A 13,998-nucleotide genomic window follows, 5' to 3' on the forward strand; every position below is an offset into this window, starting at 1 on the left:
CTTCTACTTGAATATCGTTGAGGGTTTTATTACCCCATGCAACACCCGTATATCGAATATCATTATCTCCATTAAAAACAGACGCGAAAAAGTCATTGAAAGCACTACACATGCCTACATTGCTCTCTACCTTAGAGCCTCCTATCGAGAGGGGGCCAACTGTCCCCTTACATCCATTATTGACGTATCGAAAAAATGATTTTGGGTCAGAGCCAATGTTATCTGCCAACCTAGATTCAACTTCCTTTTTACTATCCCTTATCGCTTTATTCAACAGTCTTCTTTTATCAGTAAACAATGATAGGTCACCACGTCCACTTTTATACTCTCTGAATGCTCTTTTCTTTTCAAGATAAAGGTTCCGCACGCTATCCGTGAACCATAGAGGGTGTGATGTACAAACACGCTTTTTTCGAACAAAGGGTATGACGTCGTGCAAAACAGAGGACAGCTTCGTACTAAATTCTTCCCATTGACTTACCACCCCTACTGATTCCAACCGGTCTTTGAAAACTTCCGCTAACCTTCTTCTCAAAACATCAAAGTTAGTTCTCCGAAAACAAGGAACCAGTCTTTTGTTATCAACCTTAAAATCAACCTTAATATGAAAATCATAGTACCAGATCCCATATCCCTCCCTCCATTATAGACATGAAGACCCGGGTCATACCCACACAGACCCAAGGGTTAACATCCCCTGGGACGGATCTGATAATTTCTGAAAGTAGTGATATTTTTCAACCATGTTTCATTTTTAAAGCTTTGCTTCTGATTTTCTCCCGCGGTCCCCTTAGAACATCCCAGGACCGCAAGGGGGGCCATATGGCCCCAGGTTGAGAACCACCGATTTAGAGCACTGCACCGCACGACATATTCACTAGCTGAGCTGAATTAAACTTGTTTCGCCAGTCCCATGCCACTATTTTATATGGACATTCTACTGGCCTTAGCCGTGGGCCATTAAGGGGGTGGCCTATGTTAGACATATTGACTAAACTGTTTTTTAAATCTTATAAATTATATAAAATCATAAAATAATTAACAACTAAAAAATAACAACATTTAAAAATATTTTCTATTTTTTAATTGTTAGTATGATTTTTCCTATGATTAGATTCAGTGATTTTACACTTTGGCGCAATATCCATTCAAGTATGAGCTATTGATCAATAAATGAGTTAACATTCACTTATAATAGATGGCAGCACCAACGTATCGTTTCTTGGTTTGGCGGGATTACTGACAAAATTTTCATTGATGACGAATTCATTCATGTGAATTTACTTTTCGTTTTTACCTGATTACACTTCGAAATTGAAGATAGCGGTCAGTTTCGGAGTTATCTTTAGAAAAATACTCTTTTCTCCTATAGTCAGCGGACATTCTTGTGATAGCGGACATACTGTCAGTTATCAACTTCAATCAACTGTCAGTTTAATTTTTCAACCTGACTCTAATGTCAACGTCTAGCATGAATTGATTTGGTGTCCGCATCATATATTTCCATTCATCGCATTACCAATGTTTATAAGTTAATTAAAAGTACAGAGCGTTGAACGTTGTACACGACAGGGCCGACCTTATCAAACGCGGGGTCCAGGGCACGGTGGTAATAAACTTGAAAGTCCGGAGGGAGCAGGGCCGTAACTAGATGCTTGGTCACCCTGGGAAAGCGCGCATTTTGACGCCCCCTTGTAAGGTTGAAGGAGAGGTTCCAGAATAAAATTTGCGCCCTGTCGGGTCTAGCGCCCGGGGCACGAGACCCGCCTGCTCCCCCCCCCCTAGTTGAGGACCTGGTGGGGGGGGGGGGGAAGTACGATGTACGATGATGATAATAGTTCAGTTCTTTGCATATCCTTGTACTATATGTAATCTTTGACGTATCAATAAATTTTGGTCTTACCGGAGATGCCCTGTTCTCCCCCCCCCCCCGGGGCGGGGGGCGAAGTGCTTACGTTGCTTCTTGCGACAGAGCCTGGGTGTCTCGCGGTTTCTTCAGATTCTCCAGTTCTTTGCATATACATTAGATCAGTCGGTGACGCCTTTGGTGGGGCAGCGTCGATTCCTCATTGCGGCGATTAATTATTTTCTAGAAAAATAATTGACATACGTCCCAAACCGGGGTCATTCAAGTATTTCGTCAGCATCGATGGGGGGTTCCCGATTTGCTGACCGGGGAGGGGATTGAGTTATTGATGACCGCTCACGTCCAGAGCTGTTGTGCAAGAAGACAACTTCCTCTCTTCACCTCCTGGGAGGTTGGGTCCTGTCGTAGAGCATCTTCTATTTATTCAACAAATGAAATAATTATATACAATCTATGGAAACAATCCATCAGAAAACACTGAGCACGATACAATCAGGATTAACGCAAAATAAAAATGAAATATATGTGTATATATCAAAGGAAATAAGATTAACTATGAACATTTACATCTGGATGCTGTAATTGGGATGTAGAGGGCGTCTCCGAGGGGGAAAGGGGATATACCATATCTATACCATACTGAGGCGCCGTGGGCTATTGACCTGTATATCACAGTTTTGTACAATGCATTTGTAACGTTGGTGCTCATGCCCCATTGGGAGCCAGCGAATCTTCTAAATTGCACGAGGTTGTTTGTGGCATTTTCTTCACTGCAGACTAAGTCACAATCAGTCTTCGCCGTCGTTGGGAACGGACGTGCTATTATCGCGCTCCGCTCACCGACCAATAGAAGAAGTTTTATCCGAAACCGTTGCCGGGGGATTACCGTAGGATTATCCGTCACGCCAGTGCGCCATTTTGTGTCTTTCTTTGTGTTTTTCTTCGTTCTCGTGAGTTTTACTTAGCGTGTTGTTATTTTTGGGTCATATTCTGCGGTGATTTTCTTTTTTTTTTAGCGCACGTTGGATTGTGAGATAAGTGGTTTTTTTTTTATTATATTGCTCTCATTTATTTTAAATTTTCGTTGTGTATTTTCGATCGACTTATATTTATTTTTCTCGTTCGCATTTCATTTTCGTTGTTTTTTCGCCAGGTTCGCTCGCTTCTTTGATATAAGTTCGTAGGTTTTTGGACGTTAGTGTTAGCAAACAGTGTATACTTTTTCCCGGGTACTCTCAATAACTTTGTTTTCCTTCCATTTGGGCCTATTGTTGTAGTGTTAGTGTTTTGAGATAGTTAGCTAATTCTAATAAGTATAAATTGAACTTCGTAGCTTAATACTTTTTTTAGAGGGTGTTGTATTCTTTATATACATATTTATTTTATTCTTCGTGATTTAGTGCTGAGCATTCTACTTTACGTAATTTTTTCGTATAGTCTCTTACGTATATTTTGCATAGTAATGTATTTTACATTATTTTAATTTCCAGTTAACGTTTCTCATTTTCCTATTGTTAAGTATTATTATTATTATCTAGCTTTAGCAATAGTGTTAGTATGCCTCGACCTCGACTAGTGTTGTGTAGAGCTTGCGACGGGAGGTTTCCCTGGTCTAGGGGTATAGTAGCTGATAGTTTCAATTGTAAAGGGTGCTTGGATAGAAAAAGGCTGGAACTCGAGGTCGAAGCTTTACGGGAAAAAGTTAGGGTGCTAGAGGGCCCGGTTATAACGGACCCTCTGGTCGTCGAGCCACCTGTTGATGAAGAAGCAATCTCCACGAACAACGACATTTTAGAGGGCGAATGGGTGGTCGTGGATGAGGTAGAGGGGGATAGTGATAGGGGTTTAATCATCGGCGATTCTATGGTTAGGGAACTTGGGAACCGAGTGTGTAGGGATTTTCGGGGTTTCGAGCGCTGTTGTCTTCCTGGGGGGAAGATTGGCAACGTTCGAGACGTTTTTCATCGCCGAAAGTTGCCCTTGCGGGTGATTCTGTGGGTGGGAACAAATCAGGTAGGAGCGAATATTAGTGAGTCTCTGTCAGAATACCGGGATTTACTATTATCCGCTAGGGAGGGGGGTTCAGATGTGGCAGTGATTCCAGTGCTGCCAAGGGGTAGTAGGGGATATAGGAGTAGGATCCACCAATTCAATATAGGCCTGAAGGACATTTGCTCCCCACTTGGGGTCACGTTCTTGGAGCTTCCCGCATTTACCGATAGGTGGCTTCGTTCGGATGGGATCCATCTAAATAAGAGAGGGGTCTGGGAGGTTTACGATAGTCTTAGGTCAGGTTTTTTACTCCCAGACCACGTAGTCGGGAATGCGGGTTAGTTAATGATAATCACAACAGTACTGACGGGGAATTACCTACCTCTGACTTGGATGGCTTCTCGATTCACAACAAACCACCGGGCAAATTAAAATGTGTGTTAATAAATGCCAGGAGCTTGGGTAACAAGAAAGATTTTTTAGAAACTATGATAGTTGTGGAGGACTTGGATCTTATAGCCATTACAGAATCTTGGGCAAACGATGGGGATGAATCTTTCTTACACATCTCCGGATACGATACTTTTTGAGAAATAGATCTGATAGGAAAGGGGGTGGAGTGTTGATATACGTGAAATCATGTTTGAAGGCTAGAGAGTGTAACGTGCAGAGAAGTGATATTGAAACCATATGGGTTGAACTTGAGAACAAAAGACGTCATAAGCTTATTGTTGGGGTTTGTTACAATCCACCGAATAGGGATCAAAACTATATCGCCAAAATGCATGATGAAATTTCCTACATGTGTAAGCGAAAGAGGGTTCTCATACTAGGGGATTTCAATTACCCGGGTATTGATTGGGAGAACCTTTCATCTAGAAATCAGTATGAAAGAGACTTTCTTAAGTTGGTGCTCGAAAATTTTTTGTATCAGCATGTATCAGAAGCCACTAGGGGTACTGCTATTTTGGATTTAGTTCTTACTAGTTCTGAGGATCTAGTTGAACATGTTTCGGTGGGGGAAGAGTTTTCTTCCAGTGATCATCGTATCGTCAGATTTCACTGTAACTTTTCCTCGGGTAAGGTTGATAACAAAAGACTGGTTCCTTGTTTTCGGAGAACTAACTTTGATGTTTTGCGAAGAAGGTTAGCGGAAGTTTTCAAAGACCGGTTGGAATCAGTAGGGGTGGTAAGTCAATGGGAAGAATTTAGTACGAAGCTGTCCTCTGTTTTGCACGACGTCATACCCTTTGTTCGAAAAAAGCGTGTTTGTACATCACACCCTCTATGGTTCACGGATAGCGTGCGGAACCTTTATCTTGAAAAGAAAAGAGCATTCAGAGTGTATAAAAGTGGACGAGGTGACCTATCATTGTTTACTGATAAAAGAAGACTGTTGAAGAAAGCGATAAGGGATAGTAAAAAGCAAGTTGAATCTAGGTTGGCAGATAACATTGGCTCTGACCCAAAATCATTTTTTCGATACGTCAATAATGGATGTAAGGGGACAGTTGGCCCCCTCTCGATAGGAGGCTCTAGGGTAGAGAGCAATGTAGGCATGTGTAGTGCTTTCAATGACTTTTTCGCGTCGGTTTTTAATGGAGATAATGATATTCAATATACGGGTGTTGCATGGGGTAATAAAACGCTCAACGATATTCAAGTGGAAGACGTGGAGGTCCTAAATCTTCTAAGAAATGTATGTGCAAGCAAAGCACCAGGACCAGATGATATCTATCCCAGGGTTCTCAGGGAAGGTGCTAATGAATTGTTGGGGCCAGTCGCACAGATATACAGGAGTAGTGTTGCTGAGGGTATCGTCCCGAGAGATTGGAAACTGGCTAACGTTGTTCCGATATTTAAGAAGGGTAGTAGAGAAGTGGTGTCTAATTATCGTCCAGTGAGTTTGACGAGCTCCCTCTCGAAAATTTTGGAAATTATCATCAAAAGGCAGTTTGTGAAGTGGATAGACGAGAATAATGTATTGTCGGATAATCAGCATGGGTTCAGGAAGGGGAAGTCATGTGTAACTAACCTCCTTTGCTTCTATGATTACGTGACTAAGGCTTTGGGTAAGAGCAAAAATGTCGACGTTGTTTACCTTGATTTCCAGAAGGCATTCGATCGGGTCCAACATGGCAAACTCTTGAAGCGTTTACACGAGATTGGAATAGGGGGCAACTTGCTGAATTGGATAGAATCGTGGTTAAGAGATAGGTCGCAACGAGTTATGGTGAACGGGGAATTCTCTGGTTGGACAGACGTCACAAGTGGAGTTCCTCAGGGAAGTGTCCTTGGCCCCATACTTTTTTCACTTTTTATCGACAAACTCGATCAGGGTATCGATGGAATTACTAGCAAATTCGCAGATGATGTGAAGCTAATGGGGGTAATCGGAAATGAAAGCGATAGGGAGTTGCTCCAGACCAACTTAAACAAGATTGCAGCATGGGCAAATGAATGGAGCATGACGTTTAGCGTAGATAAGTGCATGGTCGCTCATTTTGGTTCGAACAACCCACGGTTCTCTTACGAGTTGAATGGTGTCACTATCCCGTATGCAACTAGAGTCACCGATTTGGGAATTCTCATTGACGAGCGACTTAAGTTTTCTGAACATTGTTCAGCGGTTGTCAAAAAAGCGAATAGAATGCTCGGTTTAATTTTCAAAAAGGTCTCTTCGCGTTCTCCTAAAGTCATTCTTCCGCTTTTTCGAGGCTTAGTTCGTCCTGGACTGGAGTATGCTGTAAGGTTTTGGAGACCATACCTACAGAGGGACATAGACTTGGTTGAAGGGGTGCAGAGAAGAGCTACGCGTGTCCTTATTGGCACACAGGGCTTGAGTTATGAAGAAAGACTTCATTTTTTGAATATGTTTACATTGGATGAACGCAGGAGTCGAGGAGATATGATCGAAGTGTTCAAAATTTTCAATGGGATGGATAGGATGGACCATGAACTTTTAGTACACCGCCAATCGACTGCTTTTACAAGGGGACACCAGTATCGATTGGTGAGGGACAATGCAAGGTTATGGTGTCGCAGGGAATTTTTCTCCAATAGGGTTGTTAATAAATGGAATAGCTTACCCCCGGAGGTAGTAAATTGTAACACAATTGACACGTTTAAAAAGAAATACGATAAACATGTTGGGGTAAATCGAGAAGCTATCCATTCTTAGAATAAGACAACCATAAGTATTCTTTATGGGCATTGTATAATATTTCATCATGTGTATATATTGTTTGTAATTTGTGTTAATTGCATTTTTAATTGGGTTGCTGTATTTTTGAAACATATGACAACCATATTTTTATGGGCATCTTTTTATCAGCCACCTCGTTGGGCATTTTGCCTGTTGTGGCGTTGTATTTGTATTTGTATTTGTATAAGTCTTTAAAGGATTCGGTCTTCTTGATGGATTCGCCTTGAAAATGAATGGTCGGTGACCTTCTTGTACGTTATTTGGTATTGGGGTCTGAGAGAAGATATTTCTTATTGAAGAGTGTTTAATATTTTTAAATGCACCCTTGATGTCTACAGATACCATGAAACATTTTTTCCTTCGTTTCTGTGGTTCTCGATATTGTTAAGTAAATTATGACGAGTTCCATCTATCGTCCGACCTTTCCTAAATCCATATTGTTTGTCACTGAGTTAGTTGGTGGTTTCCAGTGCAAACTCCATCCTTGGAGTGAGAAGTTTGTCCAGTAACTTGTATTGTATTCAGCAGAACCACCGAATGTGTCGTTACCCACATTGTGCATAATTTTTTATTGCAGCCTGCTCTGTAAACTTCTGATAGATTTCTCGCTATGCTTTTTTTAAGTTTTTATACCTCTGCCCTTCCTGTTTTCCATATGTTTGTTTCCTTTTCTAGTATATCATCTCATTAATATTCAAGTAAATGGGACTCATTACTCAACTGGCCACACTAGGGCCGTCTTAAGAACATCATGTGATTTTCAATATAACACTATTTAAAAAATTCCAAAAATGCATATGATGTACAGTACCCACAACTTTTAACCGAACGATAGCGATATCTTGCGTTCTAAAAGTTGTAGAATGAAGCGGTTCCCACAAAAAATTATGGTTTGTTAGTTTCTTCTACCCGATTATGTGTAATTCGTATTGATGAGTGGTCATCTATTTTCCATCTTATCTGATATATCGCATTGCATACACTTATCCTAAAAATAAAATTTCATCGCGGGAAGTATGAAAATGAGAGAGATATGAGTGAAAATGTGTTTGGGGACCAAGCTTATTGGTTGCATTTGCTTGAGTGTAACCTATGAGCTTTATTGGTTGGATATTTTGAGTTTTATAAAAGGAATTTTATCAAACTTTTATAGTGTAATACCGGCCTTATGGAGGTGAAAAACAAACTTTTTTTATTACTCTTCATTTTAGTGACTTTATATCCGAGATTGAACGAATATTTATACCAAAATTTTTTTCATGCGATGTTGAGCATTGCACTATTTTATATTATAATTTTGTTTCATTTCGAAATTCCTCAATTTTTAATAATGCTAAAAAAATACGGATGAAACGAAAATCGTGGTTTTAGCAGAGACGACTCCACCAATAGCCACTACCCTAGACTTGGCGCACACTAAGGGGATTTTCGCTATTGAGAGAATCGTTATTTATTGGTTATTATCTCCAAAAATATTGACATCAATCCAATTGTATGTGGTATTAATTTGTGGATTCTTTGCACGTTATTATATTTACCATTTCAGCTCATGAATATTGTCTAAGGAATGAAACGAATTTCTGAAATAGTGAAAAATTTCAAAATTTCGTTGTTTATTTGTTTACTCAAATACTTAAAAAGAAAAAAAAATGCTTGAAATGAAAACTGGATGGATGACTTATTTATCGCATCATCGAATACTTAAAACAATAATTACCCATTTCAGTAAAGTTATGAGCTCCATATTTAAACATTTTCGCATAATTTGTCCTGAGAGATTTTTCAATGAGTTTCAAATTTATATCTAGTATATGGTCCCTAAAAGTGTTCATTTTCATATAATCGCTCATATCTCGCAAAATAGAGGTGAGATTGGAATGAAAATTAATTCTGTTGCGTTTTCGACTATGCCGATTCGAATGAAGTAAACATTAAGAAATTTGGAGACAACCAGACTCTGCAATGGCAACAGACTCTGCGTGAAGAAATTGCGCAATTACATAGTTGAAGCAATGATTCTAACTGGATGTGCCAAAGAAAAAGACGTCTTCATTTCACGTATGAGGTCATTCAAGTATTACGTCAGCATCGAGGGTGGGGGGAGGGGGTTTTGGATTTGCTGACTTTTGATGACAAGGGGAGGGGGATTTGAAGGTTGCTTACGCCATCAACCACCCCTTTTTTGAAGACATAAAATATTCTAAGCTGCTGACGAAATTTTGCTGACAGGGGGAAGGGGGGGGGGGTCAGTGTTTTGCTAACTTTTGCTGATAAGGGGAGGGATGGGGTCAAAAATGGCTGAAAATCTGCTTACGTAATACTTGAATGGCCCCTTATCCCAATTATCACTGAAGAAATGCGATTCACTTTCAAGCGATTACAGTTCCCGATTCGTTTAACTTTTGCCATGACAATCAACAAAGCGCAAGGCCAGTCGTTAGCAGTGGCAGGTATCAACCTACTTGAGCCCTGATTTTCTCACGGAAAGCTTTTCGTCGCCTGTTCGCGTGTTGATAATCCCAAAAATTTGTACATCTACACACCAGATGGAAAAACCAAAGATATTGTGTACCCACAAGCGATTGCCTCAAGTTTTTAATTAAAATATTTAAAAATGAAAGTAATTTTTTCTTATTTGATGCAGAATTTTTTTTGATTAAGAAATAATTAATAAGCTGTACGTATATACATTTTTCACGGGACGGGCAACGTCGCTGGGTATCAGCTAGTATATGATAATATCTAATACTGTAAGTTATATATAATGCATAAAATTGACTGAAATGTAACTTGTATCGCAGTGTTCTTCGATCTCGTGGAAAGTTAGCTGATTTGCTTCTGTATATTTCAGCTCTGACCTGATGTTTTGAATAGATTTTTTTTTCTCTATTTTATGTTGAAAGAACAAATGATTTTCGGACTCATATGATGATATGTGAATGTATATCTACAGTGTGACAACTACAATGTAAAGTATAATACTCAAGTGAAGTAATTATTGTAAATCCCAGGGGCAATAAATTCCTGCTCGCGAGTTGTTAATGGTTGCTCCCTGGGGTAAAATGTAGAGTTGATGATTTTTTTTGTGGAGAAAATAAATGCTTCCGTCGGGAAACCGCGTATGGCGAACTATGTCCGCCGGGCCGGCGGTTAGTATCTCTTAGATTCCATCAAATAATCACTTCGTACAGCTAAAACCAACCTGATTCTGCCAGTCGTAACAGTCAGAAGGTTACATAATATTGGTCATGGCTGTCCTGAATATAAGAGATATTGCAAGTGGCTCCGAATTCGAAACACGTCGAGCAGACTTGCCGCAGTTTTTGCCGAAAGCAAATACAGTTGATGATTTCAGAAATGATAAACACAATCGACGTGCTACGCAAGCGTTGAGGTTGTGTGGTATCGACGCGAACAATTACAAGGGGATTCTCAGGAAGATTTTTTCCAACAAGTTTTCAGTTTTCAGCGCATTGTGTTTCAGTTACGTGTTGATCGTGGACAGATCAGCAAGATTTTTTTGCAGATAATGAACCAAAATTTATAGGATTGTATGGTATTCTCATAAGTTATACCTAAATCTGTTGATGTACGTATGAAATTTTTGAATTTCATTTAACATTATAAGGTATAAAACATTAGGACAGATAGAAGTGATAGACCTTAGATTTTGATTCATAATTTCACTAATATAAGGCAAAATATATTAATATTTTGGGATTATACAATAGATATATTTCTTTGAAACACTGTTTGAAACTCAGGTAAAATGCCCCAAATAGGATTCTTCGTAAAACGCGTTTAAAGTTTCTATTCACAGATTGCAATTGTCTGGATTGTAATTAAAAAAACTAGTGCTTTCATAAGAAATGGAAAAAAAAAAACAATACATAAACGTCAAAATGACGTTTTCCACGTAGCCCAATACATTCATCAATATTCACCTTTGTCTGTTAGTATAGATATATATCGATTAATATCACAATTATAAATAATTCAAACGGGGCACAAAATCTATGTATCTCATGACCAGGATGAATATAAAAAGTATCGATTATAAAAACAAATAACCTATCAAGGTATTACTGCGCTTTACATTTGATGAGAACAAATGCGAAACCTTTGATGTTAATTAGACTTCGGTATTATTCAAATGAAGCTGTATATCAATCGATACATCTTTTCGACATTTTATTTCGTGCTAATAATTCTTTATGCGATGACACGGACTCACGCGCGTCGATATATCTTATTCGTATGGCGAACTATGTTTGCCGGGCGGGGGTTAGTATCTCTTATTCGTGTATAAACATATCTCATCAACAGTGTGTTTAGCTTTGTAGTGCCTCGCGTTAAACCGGAAAGTGAAGTCAATTTAGATTTTTGGTGAAATAATCACCTCGCACAGATAAAACCAACCTGATTCTACCAGTCGTATCAGTCAGAAGGTTATATAATATTGGTCATGGCTGCCCTGACTATCAGAGATATTGCAAGGGGCTCCGAATTCAAAACACGTCGAGCAGACTTGCCGCAGTTTTTGCCGAAAGCAAATACAATTAATGAGTCAATAAATGATAAACACAATCGACGTGCTACGCAAGTGTTGAGGTTGTGTGGTATCGCCACGAACAGTCACAGGGGGATTCTCAGGAAGATCTTTTCCAGCAAGTTTTCAGTTTTCAGCGCATTGTGTTTCACTTACGTGTTCGCCATCCGGATCGTGACCTTGGTGATCTACAGATCGAATATTTTCATCATCCATGTGCCCGCAATGTTACTACTATTGATATGTTTTGGCATCTGGTTATCTTTCCAGATCCAATCTAACAAGATTATAGCACTTGAAAAAGATTTAAATGAAATGATTCGGAAAGATGGCTTCTCACCGAACAGCAATTTGGCTTACAAGTTATTCTTTTTTTCGTTGATCATGCTGTTTTCTGTACTTGGATTGGACATCTTCATTTACATTAAGGATTATAGTGGCCTCTATATCATATACCATAACTTCAATACTGTAATTCATCCCCCAAGTTTATCGATATTCTTTGTGGTGATTGGGCAGACAACATATTACGTCACCATTCTCATACTTCCTACACTAATTTTGTTCGCGTACAATCTTCTGAGCGAACGCATTTATTGCATGTTAGATTCATTCCGAATTAGGTCTGTGAATGATACGTTTAACGAAAATATATATGACGTGTTTGATCAACAAAGAAAGAAACTGAACATCGTGCGACGATTTAACGATGTTTTCTCAGGGCCGTTGTTCATTCTCTTGACACAACTTTTTCTCAACTTGTTTGTCTATCTGTCCCAGCTCGTCTTTATGACCAACACCTTCAGTTATGCAGAGCCCGCTGGTACAGCGACATGTATCATGCTGCACAATGCCTGCTCGTTATTTGGAACCATAATTATATCTTCACGAATACCTTCTTCTCAAGAAGAAATCAAAAGTATCTATAGAAACATCTACGAAGATAGGATCTATTCTCAACGGATCGACCGTAACAAATTGAAGCTTCTGAGAGCAATAATTGACAGAGAAGTTGTATTCATGTCAGCCGGCAACATGATGAAAATCAGCAACGGTAACATTCTGACATCGTTCGGTGCTTTTGTGACGTATGCCGCCTTGATAATCACTCAAGTACAGCAACCTGGGGTAACAGCAAACAGTACTGTTGGTGGTTCCATTTGAACTTTGTAGATCGATGCGCAAACCTTTGAAATTAATTAGAGAAAGGACATAAAAATTTGTGGTTCAGCTTTAAAAGTCTTGCTTCTGTGACATATGATGTAATACAGTATGCCCTGATTAATCACATATCAACGATTCCAGCGCACAATATCCGATTACGCTGGGTATCCGATTATGCGGGGAACAATTCAATTGCCATTTCACAACGTTAGTATAGTTTGTATACTGAAAACTGATGAAAAATCATTCAAAGCTTCTCGAATAAATCAGACATCAAAAATGAAATGAAAATTGTATTTAATTACGATGATCGCAATACCTAAGATTTTTACTTTTGATTAGGAAGGCTGCGCTCTCCATTGGTTCAACAGGGAACAAAAATAAAATAATCAAATGTACGTATTTAAGAAAACTTGAATGCTTAAAGGCGTAATAACTTATTTTAACATACAGTACCATAAATTCCGAATATTTGATTCAATGAAAAATGTGTCTACAGTAGTGGTTAATGTATACTAACATTGACGTGTAAAATTGTAATATTCCCTTTCAAGTTATCCTTCAGCAAAAGTTAAAAAATTCTTGTAGAACTAATTAAAATTCAGAATTTATGAAATACATACTTTTTAATTTATGAATTTCTATAATCACATTTCCTTGTTGAGAGCATCAACGTACAGTACCCTTAACTTTTAGCAGAACGATGGCAATATTTTGGGTTGTATTTGTTGTAAAAAAAAAAGAAAGGTAGCATTCTTCTTCGTTTATGATCTTCCATAAGTGTGCTAAGTTAATTTTTTCTGAAGGGGCTCTAGATGTTGAAACAAGATCCAACTTTTGAAAGTTCAATGGTAACCCCATTTGTTTCTTCCATTTTTGGTTTTAGAATCTCAAGAAATGCCGAAATACTAAATTTCACTCATTTCGAACGAACAATGGGTGAAATATAAATTATTAACAAACGAGTGGCGTAACGTTAAACAGAAACATCTTGTTTTTGAGCATAATTGCTGAAATAATATAGGTATCTCATTAATTTTTATTTTTTACATGATAGATTCTAACGGGCCAAACAGATTAACGGGCCATTTCGATGCCAGAATCGCTCTCTCACAAAGCCACTCATGGTTTCGGTGATTTTGTTCAATGTTTGGGAAGACTTTGTCTGCAAGTTCTTGAACTGAGTTTAACAACTGGCAAAATACATTTGGGAACGTAATG

Source organism: Pholcus phalangioides, unplaced genomic scaffold (genome assembly GCF_987345545.1).
Source record: "Pholcus phalangioides strain wild (caught in Gottingen) unplaced genomic scaffold, Ppha-v1.0 ptg000002l_1, whole genome shotgun sequence".
Lineage (NCBI taxonomy): Eukaryota > Metazoa > Arthropoda > Arachnida > Araneae > Pholcidae > Pholcus > Pholcus phalangioides.